We start from the raw sequence: 21,490 nt of genomic DNA, 5'->3' as shown, positions 1-21,490 counted from the left end.
CATCCATCTTTTGTTTTTTTTTTTTTACTGCCCATTCTAAAGAAGTTTCACTTCAATAAACAACATAAACAACATAAATATATAATATAAATGAATATTGTTTATGATGAGCTCATAGTTCAGTAAAAAAAATCCCAAAATGCACTCATGATTCTTGACAGCATATAAAAAACATTCAAGAGTTGCTTGTCAATATGGTCCTGAAAAATGTCGTCAAGAAATTCAGCATCTCATGACAAATATATTTTATTTTATATATACATACAAAACATCCACCGAAAATATTTAAGGTATGTATCATTTGTTCATTTATTTATTTATTATTTTACAAATTATCATTTTATAAATTTACAAGGATGAAAGTGTATTTTCATTTGATACACCGGTAAAATAATTGTTTAAAAATAATGAATTTATAAATACTTCTAAACATGAAAAAAAAAAAATTTATAAATTATTTAATTTATACTTCTAAACATGAAAAAAAAACATTTATAAATTATTTAATTTATATTATTCAAAGAATCACCAAATGAATTATTCATCAGTTTGAAAACATTTCTTGTTTTTAGTCGTGAATTTGTTAAATATGATGAAACTTATGAAATAATAATATTACCAAATTTTACAAGTATGATATATCCATCAGTTGATTTACCAGAACAGGTATAAATAAATAACGCTAATAATAATATACAGATTGAAATATAAATAAACATATCAAAATTAATTTTACAGATAATAAAATCGATTACTGGAATATTAGAAGCTGAATCAGCGATTAAAAGAGAAGCATTAGCTGGTACATGGGATGGTAAAGCAAGAATAATAACAAAGTAATTATACAAAAAAATAATAACAAGTTTAAGTATAAATATTTATTTTCGTTTTTTTGAATTTTTAGACATGCAACAACATTGCGACAATTAAATAATGGTAAAAAAATACCACCAAGTAATTGGAAATGTGAAAAATGTGATTTGCCACAAAATTTATGGTTAAATTTAACTGATGGTAGTATATTATGTGGACGTAAATTTTTTAATGGTACTGGTGGTAATGATTAATGATTATGTAATTAAGCATTATCGTACAACTGGTTATCCACTTGCTGTTAAATTAGGTACAATAACAAAAAAAGGTAATGGTGATGTTTATTCATATGATGAAAATGATATGGTTGATGATCCAAATTTAATAATACATTTATCACATTAGGGTATCAATATTTCAAATATGGAAAAAACTGAAGAATCAATGATTGAACTTGAGCTTGATTTGAATAAAAAATTTGGTGAATGGGTTGCATTACAAGAAGCATCAAGAAAATTAATACCAATTTATGGTGCTGGTTATTCTGGTATAAATAATCTTGGTAATTCATGTTATTTAAATTGTGTTATATGCAAACATTATTTATAATACCAGATTTTATTAAAAAATATGTTGATGAATCAGTTAATATATTTTATAATAATTATAATGATCCAGCAAATAATTTTGATACACAAGTATCAAAACTTGGTTGTGGTTTATTATCTGGTAAATATTCAATTAAACCAAATAATAAATTAAATTAAATTAAATAATGAAGATTATAATCGTCAAGGTATATCAGCAAGAATGTTTAAAAATTTAATTTCACGTGGACATCCTGGTTTTTTAATCTAAAATAATTTATAGGATGACTTAATTAACAAACACAGAATTTTTTAAAATTTTATTTTTTTTGTTCGATTTCTCGACCCTTTGTACGAGCTTGAAGTCATATTAAAAAATGATATCAGCTGGTATCAGCTGATTAAGATATGTATATATATGTAGCACTATTTATCTTTCATTTAGATTTTTAACTATAGGTATATTATTTTTTTGACACATTCACATTCCACACACGCCAACAATGTTATTATCAACGATAAACAAACTGACAAATGACAATGTCAACAACAGTGTCATGTCAGACTACCAACAATTATTGGATAATGTAAAATACAATACATAATAACAAATAAAATAGAACAAAAAGCTATAGTTTTATCAGGAGAAGCTCTAGAATCTGATGATGAAGCTGTTGACATAAAAAGTGTATGTTAAATGATAATTTTTATTGTTTATTTCATTTGTATACATAATAATTGATTTTTTGTATAAGAAACATTTTCATCAGCTTATCATCTAGACTTAGTTGTTATCAAATTTTTGAATTACAGTTTAATTTGTTTTTTCAAGGGGATATTTCAATAAAGTATCACACCTACTTGTCATAAACAATTGAACCAGCTGGTGAAGCAACTGAATCAGTTGATGATAGTATTTTTAAATGAAATACTTATTAATTAACACAAATATTAATTTAATAAGATGAACATACTTGAGGAAGGTGCAAGTACAGCTATATTGATGCAATAGCATGTGCACCATACGTTGAATGAACCAGCAAATGCTAAAAAACATTTCATCAAGTACAACAGCATATTCTCTACAACAATGTGTACAAAATTTTAATCATTATTTATCATAAGTATATGAATATGTGACAGTTAATTTATCACATTAGGGTATCAATATTTCAAATATGGAAAAAACTGAAAAATCAATGATTGAACTTGAGCTTGATTTGAATAAAAAATTTGGTGAATAGGTTGCATTACAAGAAGTATCAAGTAAAATAATACCAATTTATGGTGCTGGTTATACTGGTTTAAATAATCTTGGTAATTCATGTTATTTAAATTGTGTTATGCAAACATTATTTATAATACCAGATTTTATTAAAAAATAAGTTGATGAATCAGTTAATATATTTAATGATAATTATAATGATCCAGCAAATAATTCGATGCACAAATATCAAAACTTGGTTGTGGTTTATTATCTGGTAAATATTCAATCGAACCAAATAATAATAAATCAAATTAAATAATGAAGATTATAATCGTCAAGGTATATCACCAAGAATGTTTGAAAACTTAATATCACGTGGACATCCTGGTTTTTCATCGAATCGTCAACAATTGATTGTTTTGAATTTAAAGTTGAAGAATATAGTAGTTCTGGTAAAGTAAAATATTCATATAGACCAGAATATTTATTACCATTACCAATACCACTTAATTGTGCAATTATTAAGATGAAGTCAATACATATGAAAATGATAAAAAAGCAGCTGAACTAAATGGACAATCATTTGATAGAAATAATACAATTATTAGACCACATATTAAACTATCATCATGTTTAGAATCATGTTTATATTTATTAAAAAAACAACACTCACACTTTTTTTACAACAATAAACCTAGATGGCATAAAAATCAACGTGTGAAAGAAAAAAAAATAAATAAATACCAATTTCACGTGATAACTATTGTTCAGTTGAGGAACAACAATCAGTAGATGTTTGTATAAACTTTTTTTAAGAAAAAAGAAAAGTGGGGAATCAAATTGACAATAAATAAATTGTAAAAAAAATTTCTTTTGGTTTTGTTTTAATACAAATTATCTTTATTTAGTTTTAGTTGAGTCTTAATTTTTTTTTAATATTTAAAAGGTTATTTTTTTTTAGTTTTTCAGTATGTTTGTTTACTTATGTTGATCAATGAGGCAATGAGTAGTGGCCTTTCCGGAGCCGGCATTTCCGGAGAAATTACCCGGCAAACGGAGCGGTATTACTGACTTATTTTTCCGACATTAATCTCATGCCCGAGTAATTTCTCCGGAAATGGGCCAAAAACGGAGTAATGCCGAAGAAAGCCGGAGTAATGGCGGAGAAATATTTCTACCAGGGTAACTACTACCGTGCCTTATTATATATCAAATATTTTGTCCCCTTCTGTCTCTAATCTTTTAGAAATTTAATTAAAATATGATAGAGTTGAATGAGGATGCTGAGGTTTAGTAATGATCCCATAGATCAATGTCGAGCTTTTTTTAAAAAAAAAATCAGGTTTTTTCGTTGCGGTAATATATATTTAAAACATAATTGATATTTACGGTCTTTGCGTTTTTATCAGTTTTTATCAAATCGACCAGATTTCTTCCGTTCAGTTGGTATAAAACTTTACAATTATTTTTCTTCTCTCCTAGACGCTCTCTTTTTTAGTGTTTATATTTTGGCTGCACTGCCAATATTAATTTGAAGTGGACATTTAGCTTTCTGAAATTTTTTTTTTCAAAAAGACTTTTGCTATTTATATTTATACTTCTTTAATAATTTATCTTCATATGTGCATCTATTTTTTTAATATTTTTTTCTCTTTTAAATAATGCTAAAATGGCTACGTGCAATAGAACTCACATTTTCTTGATTTTTTTTAACAGATTCTGCCAGATTATTTTTACCAGGGATAGGTTAAAACAAATCAATTACAAAGAATAATAAGAACTAGGGTGCTATTCTTGGTCCCGTATTGCGGAAAAACTTGATAGAAAAACATAGGCTAAGTATGATAGTTCAGTATTACATACGTATTATGTTTCATATTCGTATTAATCAATTTGATACAGATGAAGTGCTTCTACTTTTCACTTCTTATTGATGAGTCTAAATTTGTGTGAAAGACTCAAAATTTTATTTAAAAGGAACCGGGCGGGGTCAAGTATAAAATTTTGTCAAAAGTTAAGACCATTCATATGGGTCAATGATTTTTAAAGAAATTAGTACTTTTGTACTTGACTTTTTTAATATTCCCTTTTTTTGTATGTTTAAAATAAAAATAATAATAATTTCGAATACTTGACTCTCATTTTTGTACAAAAATTTATTTTTGTACAAAAATTTATTTTTGTTTTTTGTTTGATTTACATTCTCAGCAGCACAAATATAATTAATGCATTCTGTATAACAATTCATACGCCTCAATGTTGGTAGATTATATAATTTTTTATCTGGTGTACAATCAAGATCATCAAGGTTGATGATTGTTGCAGTCTGTGATTTCAAAATTTCTGATAGCCATTTTTTCTCACCTTTTACATAGATATATTCCAAATCACCACCTAGTTTTTCATTAATTATGTTTGATACTTCACGATAGTCAACATCCCCAGCACTCCATAAAATTCCATGCACATTAGTCACAGTTTTTTCAATAGTCTTCCAATACTTCAATGACCATTTTAATTTTTTCAACTGCAATCGTGACTGTCGAGTTCGTTTTTTACAACTGGCAAAATATATATGGTTCTGAGTGTTGCCTGATGCTGGCTCCCCCACTACAATTTTCAAAATCAACCTTCCCCTTCTATAAAATTTTCTTATTATCTAATTTTTCGACTACATCGGAAATTCGTTTGTACATAGTTTCCAGTGTGCTAACTCTAGATTCTATGAGTTGAAAAAAATTTTTGCTCTGATAAATTGAATCTGCATCAACATTTATAGAATGTTCATTTTTATGATCCTGAAAAGCTGATTCGAGTCCACCAATCATAATGCTATTATTTTCACAACGATCTTTTAATGATGCAGTCAGATAATATATCACTCGCGTTTCTTCTTGAATCATTTCGCAACCAATTTCAGCTGACGCAGCATCGTTTGCATTTAGCGGATCTGCGACATTACACAAACGTTTATGGTTTATATCATATTGTTTATCCTTTGTTCGCTTAAAGCCCTCACCCGTTGGACCTCGAACACCAACACTATTTATTGTATTACTTTTAACTATACTTTTTGGCAGTTGTCGACCGAAAACATCTACAGTCATCTTGCCTGAATGACAAAATCTCTACTGTGAAAAAAAACAAAATTTCAAGTCTATTTAATCATTATGAATCAAAATAATAATTGAGTTCTTCAATTTAAATCATATTCAAAATGGCCGATATTTCAAACATGTAGATATAGTAACTTACCACATTATCGATAAACGAAATGGCTGACATATAGAATTAAATTCAAATATATAGATATACCAACTCCCTACGTTACCGATATACAAAATGGCCGACTTTTGAATACATAGATATACCAACTCCCTACGTTACCGATATACAAAATAGCTGACATATTAACATAGAGGGGGAATTTAATCGGAGCCTGGTGAGGGTTTAATTGGGCCGGAGTGGGGGTTCGATATTAAACTGTCCCAGGATCCGCCTTGCTCCACTACTCAAATTATTAAAACGTCATTTATTTGTGAATATAAGATTATTTATTATAAATTTAGATATTAAAAATTTTGATTTCTTTATCAGAATACATGCTTTGAATAAAAATTAAAAGATCAAGTTCTGCTTGAGCCACTTCTTCAACAAGCCCTCACAGAAAGCTCTTGGATATTTGACACTCGGTTGGCAACATATATAGTTAATCAACTGGGAGCAGTCTTCGACCAATGTACGAAACTAATGTAAAATTTGATTTAGCTGGAGGCTCCATTGTACAATTGAGCTAACACCTGCGTTCCGCGAAGCTCGAGGTGAGATATTGTTATTAATTTTCAGGAGGCTCTAGATTCAGCACAAATTAGTCAACAATATATGGATTGGTTTGGCAACGTTGCTCTTAAAAAAAGACATGCGCCGTAACTGATGTTACTGACGTCGCAAAAACAATAGACCTGAATGTCACAACATATGTCGGTTAGAATATAGTGGTCGAGGAAAATATTATCTAAATAATTTAATTCCTTGACAAAAGTCTGTCATAGTGTATATAGATGAATAAGGACGAATTTATCCCACTTCACTTTGGCCTGCCATATTTTTTGCATGATCTTTTTTTGCGTGCAAGACAGTTGTCTTCGACCAGTTGGTCCAACCAGGCCTAGCGGATCGAGTATTTTTGCAATCTCTGATAAAATATTTCTTTCAGTAACTTTCTCAGGTATCTGAATTGCATTGACTGAACATCGAATCACATCAGGTTTAGTTTTCCATGCGATTACGAGAGTTTTCAACGCATAATATTTATCAAGTGAAGAATTAGAATGGATATTAACTTTCAATAAATCTGACACAGTTTTTGGTTCATTAGAAGTCCACTGACGAATATTCAGTTAACCACATTCCAATAAACCGATTATTTCATTGTGGAGCTGACGAGTTTCTTCGAGCATACTACCACCAGTTAAAAGATCATCAACATATAAATCATTCTTTAAAATCTGAGCAGCCCATGGAGAACGGTTTGAGTCGTCATCCGCTAATTGATGAATAACACGAATAGCAAGGAAAGAGAATGACGTCACTCCGGAAATGACCGTATTTAATTCAAAATTTTCTATTTGATTTCCTACGCTCCAGAGTATAACTATTGAACTTACCTAAAAAGAAAATAAATCAAATTGTAAACGATTGATCGATTATTTTGAAAAATTTAAAAAATTAAGACTTATAGTTTTGAACAATAATTTTGATGTTAATTACATTATTTTGATTCAATCTAAATTTAATATCTAAACGTTCTTGGTTTCGGCACCATGAAATGTTTGATATATTGCCCGTTAAACACATAAATAGCCTTTTACACAGCCTTTCACATAAATAGTTTAAAATTGAGTATACTACATTTTCATTGATTCTAGACGTTCTTATAAAGATCCCACTTACATAAAAATTATTATGTAAAAAATGAAAGATCAAAAAAATTTTTACATAGACATTACTACATTTTTATTGTTCCTGGCCGTTCTGATAGAGATCCCACATCGGATTTTGCACTTATATAGTAAAGTTTTCTTAGCTTTTCGAAAATGATATTTAAAAAAATATTGAAGTATAGGCAATTCCATAAAAACAGCTTTTTAGACTCAAAACAGAAATTTTATAGTTTTTTTCGAATTTGAGGAATAAACTTATACGTTCTTTGAAGAGCTGAGAAAATTTTACATTAAAAGGTATTCTTAAATTAATTTAAAATTCCCCATAAAACTTCGGAAAAATTGATTAAAAAAAAGATTTTCGTAAATATCATGGAATTACCGATATCATAACTACTAAAATAATTATCGAAAAAATCTGAAAAAAATTATTAGTTACTTTTTTAAAGAGGACTATTGACCTACAAACTTTCAAAAAGATCTGAAGGGTCAAGGCCCAAACCGACGTTCGAAATTGGTAGACCTGCTAATATATATAAAGAGATTATGACATGCATCATTGAAGATTAATAAAAAAATTTTTTAAATGATATGTATTTCAATTTTTTTATCATCTTGATGATTTTGATCAAGAAAATATATCTCAGAATCGATCCGAAAAAACTGATGACAATTCAAACATTGTTGTTGATGTTGATTTAAAAAATACCTTCGAAATATAGCCTCGAATTTTGTCGCCACCCTCCGTCAAGAAGTTTCACTTCAAAATTATTAATAAAAATATAAATATAAAATCGGATAATGAAACCGTTATTTTTTCAGATAAATTCGATAGATTAATTGTAACTTTCGTCGATTGTCAATTGAAGTCAAATTTTTGAAACACTTGCAGCTGAAAATACAGCTGATGATGTATCAATAACAAATGATCTATCTTTTATAATCTTTGAAAGAAATTATAGAAACAAAGGGTCAATGATTAGATGTACGGTCAATCCTCAAAATAAAAGAAATTTATACATTAAAATTTTGACTCAAAATAATTATTGAATAGTTTTGTAAATCGAGTAGATTGAGACAAAAAGATCGGAAAAATTTGCGATGTAAATAATACAACAGAAGGACATATAAATATTGGTGAATAAAAGCGATTTGCAAACAGTTTCAAAAAAGTCCGACATAAAAAAAAACATCTTTAATAAAGGTCTTTAATAACAAGTCTAGACTTAACATTTTATGAATGAATAGTTAAAAATATTCTATTCAACTTTTCCATTCCTTTACTTTTTAAAATTTTAAGAATAATTTTTCCTTATTTATCAGCTTTTTGTCAATGCATATATTTTGACCTAATATAGCAATGGATGCTGTATAGAAACGAGAGTTGTCACACTTGAAGTTCAAATCAAATCCAAATATTTTATTAAGTGCTACATTATTCCTTTAGAGTAACACGAATATTTCAGTAACCCAGTGCTTCTTGTTATCTATTTTTCATATGTCTTCAAATATTAAAGCAGTGAAAAAAATAAAATTGAAACACAATAGCAAAAAGTTTAAGTATATTACTAGTATTACGTTTCCGAGTTGAAAATGGTAACATGGTAATATCAACACGAACAGTTCTTAGTAACACTTTAGTCTGAGGTACTGACAAGTTTTTCCATTAAAAAAAACCATTCCACATAAATTTTACATAATTAATGGAGATGAATTATACAAAAGGATGTATGAGCTGTGTGATGTTTCCCTACAACAAAATCAATACTCATTAGCAATGCACTTTGTTGTGAACAGAAAAGAACTAACTTTATTTTCCTCGGAACAAAACATCTTACACTTTGTATTTCCACCAGCAGTTAGTAGTCATGGACTTGCAAAATAAAAACAAAGAGACATCAATTAAATGGAACAAGGATGCAATATATGCGCTAGGGCTATACAGGTGGCTAAGCTCTATTCTTGGTATTTGGCCGTCAGAGAATCGTATTTTTTCGAAAATACGGATCGGAACATTTATCATATTACAGGTTCACTGATGAATCGTATTTCAATTATATCTGTATATCAAGTAAAAGAATTGTATTAATATTTCAATTTTTCTGAATTTTTTTTCATAGTTAACTACAGTCTGCATTTTTATTGAACGAATCATAGTATCTGGTAATTGTGGAACTATTCAATAAATCGTTCACACGATAGTTGTCAGTATATCTTCAACACAAATCAGTTTGAAATGTCTACTGATTTGCTTTCAACATCAAAAATTTAAACGGATTATTAGTTCTGCTCTTGAGGATTGGTCGAATATTATTGACAAACCATCGAAAAGAATCATGATAAAGTTTGGTTATATTGGACGGGTTTTATTTACCTGTCAAGTTATGACTGGAGTAGCAACGGCAATTCCTCTTATAATGAGTGAACTTCCGAAACTCAAAGAAGTACCAAATGAGAATAATAGTAGTATAATATTATTAAGAACCATTCCGTTAGCACCAAGCTGCTGGGTTTCGATAACAATGTCGTCATATCTTTATTACTCATACTGGACTTCTGTTGCACTTTATATATTTTGTGTGAGTATGGCAACAGTTTCTTGCAATCTGTTTGTTTATGGACTTGGACTTCATGTTTTTGTGCAATTCGAACTATTGTATCTCAGTTTGGACACGGTTTTTGATAATCAAAGCCACTTTCAACAAAAGAAATTTTTTAAAAAATTTGTTCAACGACATGATAAAATACTTGAAATTGCAAATGATCTGGAAGATGCTTCAACTGGTGTTATTTTATCGGAAGTTGCTGCAATTATTGTGGTTGGTTGTGTCGCCGGTAAAATAGAACTCAATAATCACAAAATTATAAATAATAAAAACCTTTTTATGGCACTGCGAGAACAAATACCAATCTTGTCCGGATGACTTGTGTGAAACAGTCGTGCGAAACGAGTGTTTGTAGTTAACCAGTTATTGATTAAGAGTTTGAAAAGTTTAAAATTCCTGATAGAACGTAACAATATTATATTTCGGGTAAAAATTAAAGTTTTTATATTATCATCTTATAAAAAAATTTCGTGTTTAAGAAAAAGAAATAGTCGTAAAACTCATTGCATGATTTTAACATACCCAGTAATAAAAAGAAACACTTCTGCGCAAAACTTTTCACGAATCTACTGGACACAACTGAATGAACCCAAGTAAAATTCCAAAGTCTAAGTTACCCCTGATTCAGAATAGTTGACTGTTTCATGACATCGATCTGATCGAATATATCCAAAGCTACCTGGATACGATTTCCCTAACACTTCTCTGATCTGAATTGGATTCAGACCGGTACCTGATTTCATTTTTCTTACTAATGTTAGTTCTAGATTCAATCTAGTCTAGCCGAATCTAGTTTCATTGAATTTTTTATGACTGTCATTTCATTCTATTCGAATTAAATACAGAAGCGGAAAAACGGATCCGCCTGATCCAATCAGTTTCAGATCAGAATCAGATCCAAATAACCTCCTAATATCTAGAACCGTTCTCCCTGGCAAGTTTCTGATCTAAATCAGATTAATATCGCCGTTCCTAAATTTTAAATTTTAGTTTTTTTCTGGTTTAGTTGAGGGAACCAGATTAAATTTCCTGGACGAGTCTTGAATCTGATCTAGGGACTAAAATCTCGGATTTGAACGATCAACTCAATTTTATCGATATCGTAAACGGGATCTTGAATGTTCAACTTTGTCTGATTAAGTAAGTGAATTGGATTCAATCTGAGTAATGAACTAGATGCAATGCTTTCGGATCCAACCTAGATTGAAGACTAAACTAATTTCTATTTTTTTTCTATGATATTCATGTTTTACGTAGGCGGAAGCCTACTAGTATTGTTTTCTGTTCATATCTTCTAATATAGATAATATTAGAACCAAATTAGTTACTTTCTAACAAAAAATGTTTTTGCAAAAATTGTAAACAGAAAATATTAAGAAAACTAAAAACAAATCGTGGATGCGATTTTTTGCCTAGACATTTAAAATTGCAAAATCTATATAATTAAGAGGTAGTTTTTTTTTTTGCTATTGTTAGAAATTTGATAATTAACAAAAAAACAAAATTTACGTTTTTTTATACCTCGCATAACTTTTTAAAAAATCAACTTATATACTTCCATTTGGTCTCAAATTGTTGGCCTTTTAAATACCGAGAGCCACACTGTCTTGATGAAAAACGCTCCGAACTCGCGTTAATTAGTTATCAACAATTGCTTATAATAATAAGTAGTGTCTGGTATGTTCTAATGAAAAAATAGACATGAAGGATTGCTTTTAACGATTTTTTAGAAGAGAGTGTGGCTCTCAGAAATTTAATCAGGAATTTTTGGGCTTTACAAATTTTTTTTATGTTTATTTGTTCAAAAGTTATTGAAAGTATAAACAACTAATAATTTAAATTTTAACACTGTTTTTTGACAAAAAAGGGATGCGCGCATGCGTAAAAGTTTCTTTGCTGTGGTTATAATTTGCTTGATCGATAAAATAGTTATTTAAATTATCACGTTATTAAAAAAAAAAAAAAAAAATTGCCACGGAAAAATTTTTATAAATAAAAGTATTAAACAAAATGATTTGAAAAAAAAAATTTGTTTAGTTAAAAAAAAAGTAAATTGAACGATTTATTTTTTTAATATTTGTATTGATTTATTTCTTGAACAAATCTAATAGAATCATTGATACCTACATGAAGTATAACCTCAAATTTGTTTTATCTGTATTTTGATTTGTGTACATAATTTGACAGCGCACGTCAGGGAAAAAAAAAAAAAAAAAATTCAATCATATAATTTAAAATTGTAAAAAAAATTAAACTGTAACGAATTTGGTATAATGGAGATAAACAACACGGGCTTTCGCCGGAGTTTTGAAAATTTTCATTTTTCAATAGAACGAATTCGTTACTAAAAATTTTTCATTATATTTTTGATTAATTAACAATAATCTTTTTTGCAAAGAATTTTACGTATTATATAAATTTTTCTTCGGAGAATTCTACCAGAAATGTTCTATAATCACGGTCTGACAACGCCGAACTAGTACCCTATGATGCTTTGATTTTATTGTTGTCGCTTTTATAGAAAAATGTATTCATACGCCTTTTTTTGCTATAGCGTGACTTTTATCTGTTTATTTATTGAAACAAAAATGACAGGCGAGCAACTATTCTGCAATTACATCTTTTCTTTGGTTACAGTTTGTCCTCTATTTTCCAGTTGATTTGAAAAAAAAGTGCCTGGCACGTATTACGGTTAAGTGAAGTAGTTTAATTTTTTATACGATATAATTTATTTTATTTGATACTAGAATAATTATACTTATAATTTTTTTGAATAAATCAAAAGATAAAAAACAAGTGAAAAATATGACACTTCTGGATTTTTTGATGCTAATTTTATCTTTTTTTAATACTAATCAAACAATGACTCGCATCTTTTGGTTATTGAGGTCAATTTAAAACTTCGTGAGTATCCATGTTGTTCAGCTACCGTTTCATTTGTTACCTGTCGAAATTTTTCTTGTACTTTTCTCTGTTTAGAACTATAAGAACATGACACCATCTTTCTCTAGCTATTTGGACAACTTTTGGTCGTAATAACTTAATGGTTTGATATAAAGGACAATTCGAGACTTTATAATTCATGCTAATTAAAAACTTGAATAGGTCTTCATCATCTCAATCGACATTTTATCTAGTTCTTACGTAAGACAATAGTATCATATTATTATCTAATTCCTCAACATCGTTTTTTATGAGGTAAGGTGTACTTTTTTTTTATTAAAAAATTGTTCCTATCAAGACTAACACTTTTTCTGAATAAAATTTTCCAGAGAAATCAATTTTTTATTTCAAAACTTTGTTTATGCTTCTAACTCTGCTATTCTGAACTTTTCAAAAAAAAATTTTTTTTTTTTTCATGTTTGTCTTTTTGAACGCTTCACCTTTTCTAAATATTATTTCTAAATTAAAGCCATATTTTTTGAGAAAAATCTATCAACAGATAAAATTACGCCGAAAAAAAAGTGATATTATCGAAAATTTTCCAAATAAAAGTGTTCGTTTTGATGTCAAAAACTTTTGGTACAAAAATATAGTATCCATTTAAAAACTATGTTTATACCTGAAACTCCGCCATTTCGAATTTTTTGTTCCCCGCAAGCGACTAATAAGCTAAAAGATAGTCAACACTGGACTTATAAGTACCATGGGGTTGGCTGATAAGCATCGGTTATCATTATCAGTAAAGAGTTATTGATATCGTGGGTTTGTGCAACTCCTACACCCACAGACAAACAGCTGATAACTAGGTGTATTGATAAAATAGTTCAAGCTTATCGACCGAGTAAAAAATTTTGTCTTCTTGAGATCTTTTGAACATCCTTCAACGATTTTGATAGATTGCGACTTAGAACGCTCTTCAGTCGACGATAAAACGATATCGATATACGTTGAGCAATATTGTAAAACCAGAAAAGGAAGTCTCAAGAAAAGAATAGTATTTGGTCTTTTACGTGACCTTCCAAGCTTGGAAATTTTACCTTTATTGGTTAGAAGAATTCTTGTTATATCTCTTGATGATGAAGTAGTATATTTAGACAAAAGTGTAGTGAATATAATGTAAGAGTTCATAAAACTGCATTACTCTTATTGCGCTTACGAGGTTCTGACATTTTTCTCTCTATCCTTGTATCGATAACTCATGTTTGAAGAATGAAAATCATCATTACAGTTATACGGGCCCATTTATGTCAACGGCAATGACAAAAGTCTGACTTGGCCTCGTACACCTCACCTCGAGACTTTCATCATGGGAATGTGGCACACTTATAATAATAAATAGTAGGAAAATCTTAGCTGGGCTTTTTTGCGAAAGAAAAAATCTATTTGCAAGTAGAATTGTAGTCTTTGAGGTCAATGAATTTGTATCAGGTGTGTCCTTAGACTCGACTTTTCGATTGTGACAATTTAAGGTGATAGCATCGTATAATATGTAGTAAAACTACTTTTATGTTACAAGGGCAGTGGGAATAATGTGTGAATTTCCAAAGCGTAAGAGGGGTAGTGCGCTTTTTGGAAATTCACACATTATTACCACTGTTCCTAGTAACATAAATATAGTTCAGTTACATGTGCCCAATCAGAGAGCCCGCTCACAACTCATTTGAGGAAACACTCGCCAAGGCTCGTGCTTGCCCCTCCAAATTCGTGGAGACACACTCTCTGAGTGGGCACTTGTAACGAAATATACTATTTGAATATTGATGTTGACAAGGTACAAGGAAAACATAAATATGACGACCGGTGCATAATGGCAACCAACGGGTTGGGTACTTTGTGAGGTGAGAACAATGGCATGCGTACTTTGATCACTAAAATCATTAACTTTAATAAGCTAGGTCGCATAAGTCTGGTGTCATCCGGAACGTAATGATTTGTATACCCTTCGACACTACTAAATTTTCTCCGGGTTAGTGGTTACTCAATATTATCTACTGCAACAGGTAGTCAGATGCAAGATCAATTCGTAGTCATGCATGAATACGACACATTACTTTACTCACCCAACCACCGAGATATAGATAACCCTGACAGACAGTGCCGTAACAAGGAGCGGGCAAGAGGGGCAACTGCCCAGGGCGCAGTGTAATGGGGGGTGCACTTAGAGGCGCGTTACGAGAAAAAAAATATTTTTTTTTTAAACAATTAAAAAAAAAAATGATCATACAGTTGCTGAAGCAACTGTGCCTTCCCTGCGGGGGGAATTTTAATTTCTTTTTTAATATATATCGAAATTCGTGACTACAAATTTATTTCATTCTCTATCGTTACAATGATTATTGTTACAACTAAAATTTATTTAATTTTCATTCATTTTGCTTGTTCCTTCTAATGGGTCATCTCCATGTCCAGAATCGCTTTCTTCTAACCTTTTAAACTCTCTGTTTTTATTCATTTTGTTGTACTATGATTTTAGCCTGTCAATGTTAAATATTTATTACAAAATTGTCGAGTTCGATTGTATTTATTTTATTTACTTTTGTTTGAGATTAATGAGATTCAACAAGTCACACGTACACGCACACACACAAGCACACTCAAGCTAGAATCACGGCACACGTTTTCTTGTTTAGTCTTGTACGGTCGTAGTAAGAAGACAGTCTAGCACACATTCAGTTTTTCATTTAGTTCAGATAATTAGTCCACATAAATTAATATACACAAAATACACATAATAAATTATCGAGTACACATTGTTTACTATTGTGATTGATAAATTAATACAATTTATAGTGTCACAGTGCCGGGTTGTGGTTAGTTTCCTATCAGAACATTTTAGAACACAAAGAAACAAATATTGGCATTGTAACTTACAACTACAACGTCAAGGAACACTTGTAATTATGTAATTGTGTTATTGTGTTTTTTAAATAAATGACATTAATTTTTATAAAGTGCTGAATACAATTATTAAAATCGTATCGATACCAAAACCTATCACAAGCCATCCGAAATCTTAAATAAAAGTTTAAGATAAAAATAAACAATTTAGTTCACAAACATTTATGGTCCTTCGAGCCGGATCTGTGATAGTGAGGATAAAATAGTTGTCATAAGGTGCTTTATTCATAATTAGTATCCTTTTGGGTGAAAGAAAAACCTAAATCTTAAAACCGGCATGAAAGTGAAGCCATAGCGTGCTTAGTAACACAGACTAGCGTGAGTAAACTACGCATTGAAGTATAATACCAGTATTATACGCAAGCGTTTTCTCACAGTGTAATAATCTACTTCGCGTTGCGCACAGATCGAAAACTAATACATAGTGAGTGTAGTTGAAATATAATTTATTTATTCACTAAATTAATACATTCAGTATTAATAATCATAAATTAATTGATTCAGAACACAGTGAAGTGATTAAGTACGTGAATTTCGAAATAAATTAATAGATTACAATCTAGTAATTTCTAGTTATTCAGATTTTCTAGTTTCTTCAGTAACACTATAGTAACACATAGTTTCAATTATTACAGTGAATTTAACAGTGATATCTGACATTTTAGAGTTAAATTCGAACATTACTGTAATTATTATTTACACGAGTGCTTTAGTTGGTTATTATTAGATCATCTAGTTATTTTTTAGTGACATTTAGTAACATTAAGTTTTGATCAGTTACGGTGAATTTAACAGTTTCTATAGACATTGTGTTGTTAAATTCGAACATTACCGTAAATATTTTTATATTTAGTAAATAATATTAGTGCAGTTAGTACCACTAAACTTGAGACACAACAAAAAGTACATTTAAGTAAAAATTTAGTAAGTGAATTATTCAGTTACATTTTAGTGACAATTTATAACTTAGAATACAACCATGTCGGTACAACGAAGCACTGATAATTTAGCTCCACCAGAAAACGGGGGATCTCAGCGATCACTTCGTTCCAATCAATCAACTCACAGTCAAGGTAATAACAGTAAAAAAAGTACGTCTGATTTAACAGGTCTTCCACCTGAATTACAACTCAAGATTGATCAACAACTTGATTATATTGAAGCTCTTGATAATCTATTTGAAGAGTATGAATTGAACCAAGAATTATATGTTTATGACATGATACTTGATACGATTGAACAAGCTAAAAAATACCATGAGATATTTATTGAACAACATCAAAAAATAATACAAGCATGGCCACCAGCCTTGACAAACCACGAATACTTCCAAGCTTTACCTTCAAAAAAAGAAAGAAGAATATTCAACAAACTTATGCGCACAATGAGAAGAGCACAAGAACAATTAAGACCAGCACAAAAAATACCAGTTTTCGATGATACTGTAGTACAAAACCAAATGAATCGAAGAGCACCATTGCCTGAGATTCGATTACCAAAGTTTGACGGAGATTATAGTAAATGGTCACAATTTAAATCAATTTACGAAGATCTTGTTAAAAACAGAGAAGACATTAGTGAATCATCAAAGTTACACTATCTCAAAGTAGCTGTAAGTGGAACACCAGTTGATATTATTAGTCATTTTCAACCAGATATTGGTAGTGTAGATTCAGCATGGAAAGCTTTGACAGACAAATTTGAAAACAAGAGGTTAGTAGTACAATCACATTTTGATGGAGTGTACGCAATGCCTCAACTTAAAACACGATCAGCAAAAGGTATGAACCACATGCACACTACAATCAGTGAGACTCTTCAAGCGTTAAAGTCAGCAAAAGTAGAAGATATTACTGACTGTATGATGGTAGTTCATTGTACAAAATTATTGGACACAGATACACGTGAGCATTGGGAGAATTATCTCAATAATACACAACAAATACCAAAACTTAGTCAATTCTTAGAATTTATATCAACAAGAGCACGTGTATTAGAAGGCATTGAAGGTATAGAAGGAACAAAGTCTTCTAGCCAAAATGCTAAATCTAGTTCATCATCAACTACAACTAAGTCCACATAACGAAGAACACAAGGCTTCTCTGCTACTCAACCTACTGACAATAATAACAATGCTCGACCAAGTCCAACAACTTGGATTTGCGATGCTTGTGATAGAAGTCATCATATGTCTAAATGTCAGACATTCCAAGATTCAAACTTGCAGAGAAGAATACAAATTGTTAGAAATAAACAATTGTGTTACATTTGCTTGAGCAGACATAATGCGAAAAGTTGTCGTAGCGGCTTTAAATGTTTGTATCAAGCACCATCACAACCCAAGTGTAACCAACGTCACCATACTATGTTACACGGTATGGACTTTCGTAAGTTTTTTGAGACCAAACCAGAACCACAACCTAGCATTTCAGAAGAGATGACTGAAGAAAAATGAAGTGTTGGTACAATTGTCGAATTAGAACACAAAAATGAACAATTTAGAACACAAGAAATAAAACAACTTAGAACACACAAAATTGAGCAACTTAATACACAACCAACTGAGACCACACAAAAGTTAAACTTAGATCACATAATCAGTACAAACTTGCATGCGCAAGGACAAAATATTTGCTTAGCCACTGCGCAAGCAATGATTACCGTAAATACACTACTTCACAACGTAAGATTATTGATTGATACAGGATCTGAATTATCATTTATTAATGAAAATATTGTACACAATCTTCAACTAACAAGAACAAAATCAAACATAGAAGTCTATGGTATTGGTGGTAAATTATCTACTAAAACCAAGGGCAAGATTATTTTAAAACTACAATCACTGTACCGAGATGAACACTTAGAAATTGAGGCACAAATATTAACCTCAATCTCGTCCATTATACCATCTCAAGATTTTCAGTTTAACATTGATACACACAACCAAGTGAAGAGACTTAATTTAGCTGATAAACAATTCAACAAAGCTAGAGGTATAGACCTAATTATTGGTGCTGACTATTATGGTAATTTGATAAAACCAAACATTATTAAATTAAACAACTCATCACTTATTGCACAACTTTCAATATTTGGTTGGCTAATAATTGGATCACCAACGGAAACACAATTAACAGATGATACTAAATCAATAACATTTAGTTCGTCATCAGTACAAAATAATGAAACAAACCACGCTCAATGTTTTCACAACAGATCAATAACATCTGAAGTGGAGCTTGATGAGCTGTTAAAGTTGTTTTGGTTACAAGAAGAACCACCACTTGAAGTTACAACTCATCTTAGTGTCGAAGAACAAAGATGTGAAGAACACTATCAGAAAACTCATTCAAGAGACACCAATGGAAGATATATAGTTAGAATTCCATTGAGAGAGTCAGCAAATCAACTTGGTCATTCATATTCAACTGCACATCGATGTCTACAGCATACAACTCGTAGACTTGAACGAGATACACATTACAAAGCCTTGTACACAAGTTTTATGGCTGAATATGAACAATTAGACCACATGAAACAAATACCAGAACACAAGTTAAATAATAAACCACATTATTACTTGCCACATCATGGTGTTTTGAGAGAGCAAAGTACTACCACAAAGCTACGTGTAGTATTTAACGGATCAAGTAAAACAAACTCAGGGAAATCGATAAATGATATTACGTATCCAGGACAAAATTTATTGTTGAACATTGTCGACGTATTAACATGGATAAGATCATTTAAATACCTATTTTCAACTGATATCACAAAAATGTTCAGACAAATTAAAGTACATGAAGATGATTGGGATCTTCAAAGAATATTATGGTTTAACGAACACAATCAAGAACAACATTATCACCTGAACACAGTAACATACGGTACACGAGCAGCGCCATTTTTGGCTGTTAGAACACTACTTCAATTAGTTGAAGATGAAGGTCAGCGGTATCCACAAGCAGTACCTTCACTTCTAAAAGGACCTTATGTCGATGATATATTTGGGGGTGGTGATACACCAGAACAGCTTAAAGAAGTAGCTACACAACTTAGATCAATTTGCAAGGCTGGCGGTTTTCCGCTTGCAAAATGGAGCTCAACATTAACCGAAGAAAACAAAAACGAAAAACACAAAATTCATTTCGACAATTGTAACACCCGAATACTCGGAATATTTTGGTCACCAATGACTGATAAGTTCACGTTCACAACTTTAGAAAAGATTACAAATAAGGATCACAAGTGCACAAAACGCCTCATTCTATCACAAATTGCTACAATATTCGATCCACTCGGCTTTGTCTCACAAGTAATAATAAAGGCAAAGATATTTATGCAAGAACTCTGGCTTCTGAAACTAGGTTGGGATGACAACCTACCAAGTACACAGACAAACCAATGGTACACAATTAGAGATGAATTGACGAATCTGACGAGAGTCTCAATTCCCAGGTGGTTCAATACGTATCAGAACACAAGTATTGAACTACATGGTTTCTCAGATGCATCACAGTTAGCAATGGCAGCAATCATTTATCTAACAATAAACACTCCGTCTACTGGCGCCAAGACCACATTGATATGTTCAAAAACAAAAGTAGCACCTTTAAAAAAGATCACCATTCCACGTTTAGAGCTTACAGCAGCATTGTTGTTAGCAAAACTCGTAGACCACTTTAAAAAACAACTGCAGTTTAAGATCACGAACATACATCTGTGGACGGACTCAAGAGTAACACTAGATTGGATCAAAGCACCACCAGCTCGTTGGAAAGAATTTGTTTGTAACAGAGTCTCACAAATTCAACAACTTACTGAACACGCACGCTAAAGACACGTACCAGGTACACAAAACCCAGCTGATTGTGCATCAAGAGGCATAACATCAGAACAACTTGAACACAATGAATTATGGTGGAGTGGACCACCATGGTTAGTAAAACCTGAGAACACCTGGCCAAAACAATCTAGTACAACATCCGGTTCATCTCTACCATAAGAAAGACCTGGATTAACATTATTGGCTACAAAACAAGAAACCAAAGAACCATGGACACTTATTGAAAAACACTCTTCAGTCACAAAATTATTTAAGATCACAGCACTTTGTTTGAGATTTATTTCAATACTCAGAAAAAATCCAATCAAAATGCATGAAGCAATAGATCAAGCAAAAACATTCTGGATTAAGTCTACACAATCAATATACTTTAGTCAAGAAATAAAGACGATTTTAGACAACAGGACATTAGCCAGCTCTCATCCATTTAGTAAACTAACAGCATTTATAGATGCACAAGGAATATTAAGAGTTGGTGGAAGATTAGAGAACACAGTTCTATCCTATGAGAACAAACACCAAGCAATATTACCGAGATCAGCAAGGTTAACAACGTTGTTGATTGATTATGCACACAAAAGTACACTTCATGGTGGCACACAACTTACATTAGGACACATTAGACAACACTACTGGATCATTGG

The 21,490-nt window shown here is 30.8% G+C and overlaps 1 pseudogene; it reads left to right on the top strand.

The window, feature by feature from the left end:
* The first annotated feature begins 349 nt into the window (after positions 1-349).
* LOC122859842 lies at positions 350-4,873 on the top strand (annotated as a pseudogene).
* Positions 4,874-21,490: the final 16,617 nt, after the last annotated feature.

The sequence above is a fragment of the Aphidius gifuensis genome, linkage group LG6 (assembly GCF_014905175.1).
Source record: "Aphidius gifuensis isolate YNYX2018 linkage group LG6, ASM1490517v1, whole genome shotgun sequence".
Lineage (NCBI taxonomy): Eukaryota > Metazoa > Arthropoda > Insecta > Hymenoptera > Braconidae > Aphidius > Aphidius gifuensis.
The sequence above is the reverse complement of the archived record's forward strand: the minus strand, read 5'-3'. Positions and strand labels throughout refer to the sequence as shown.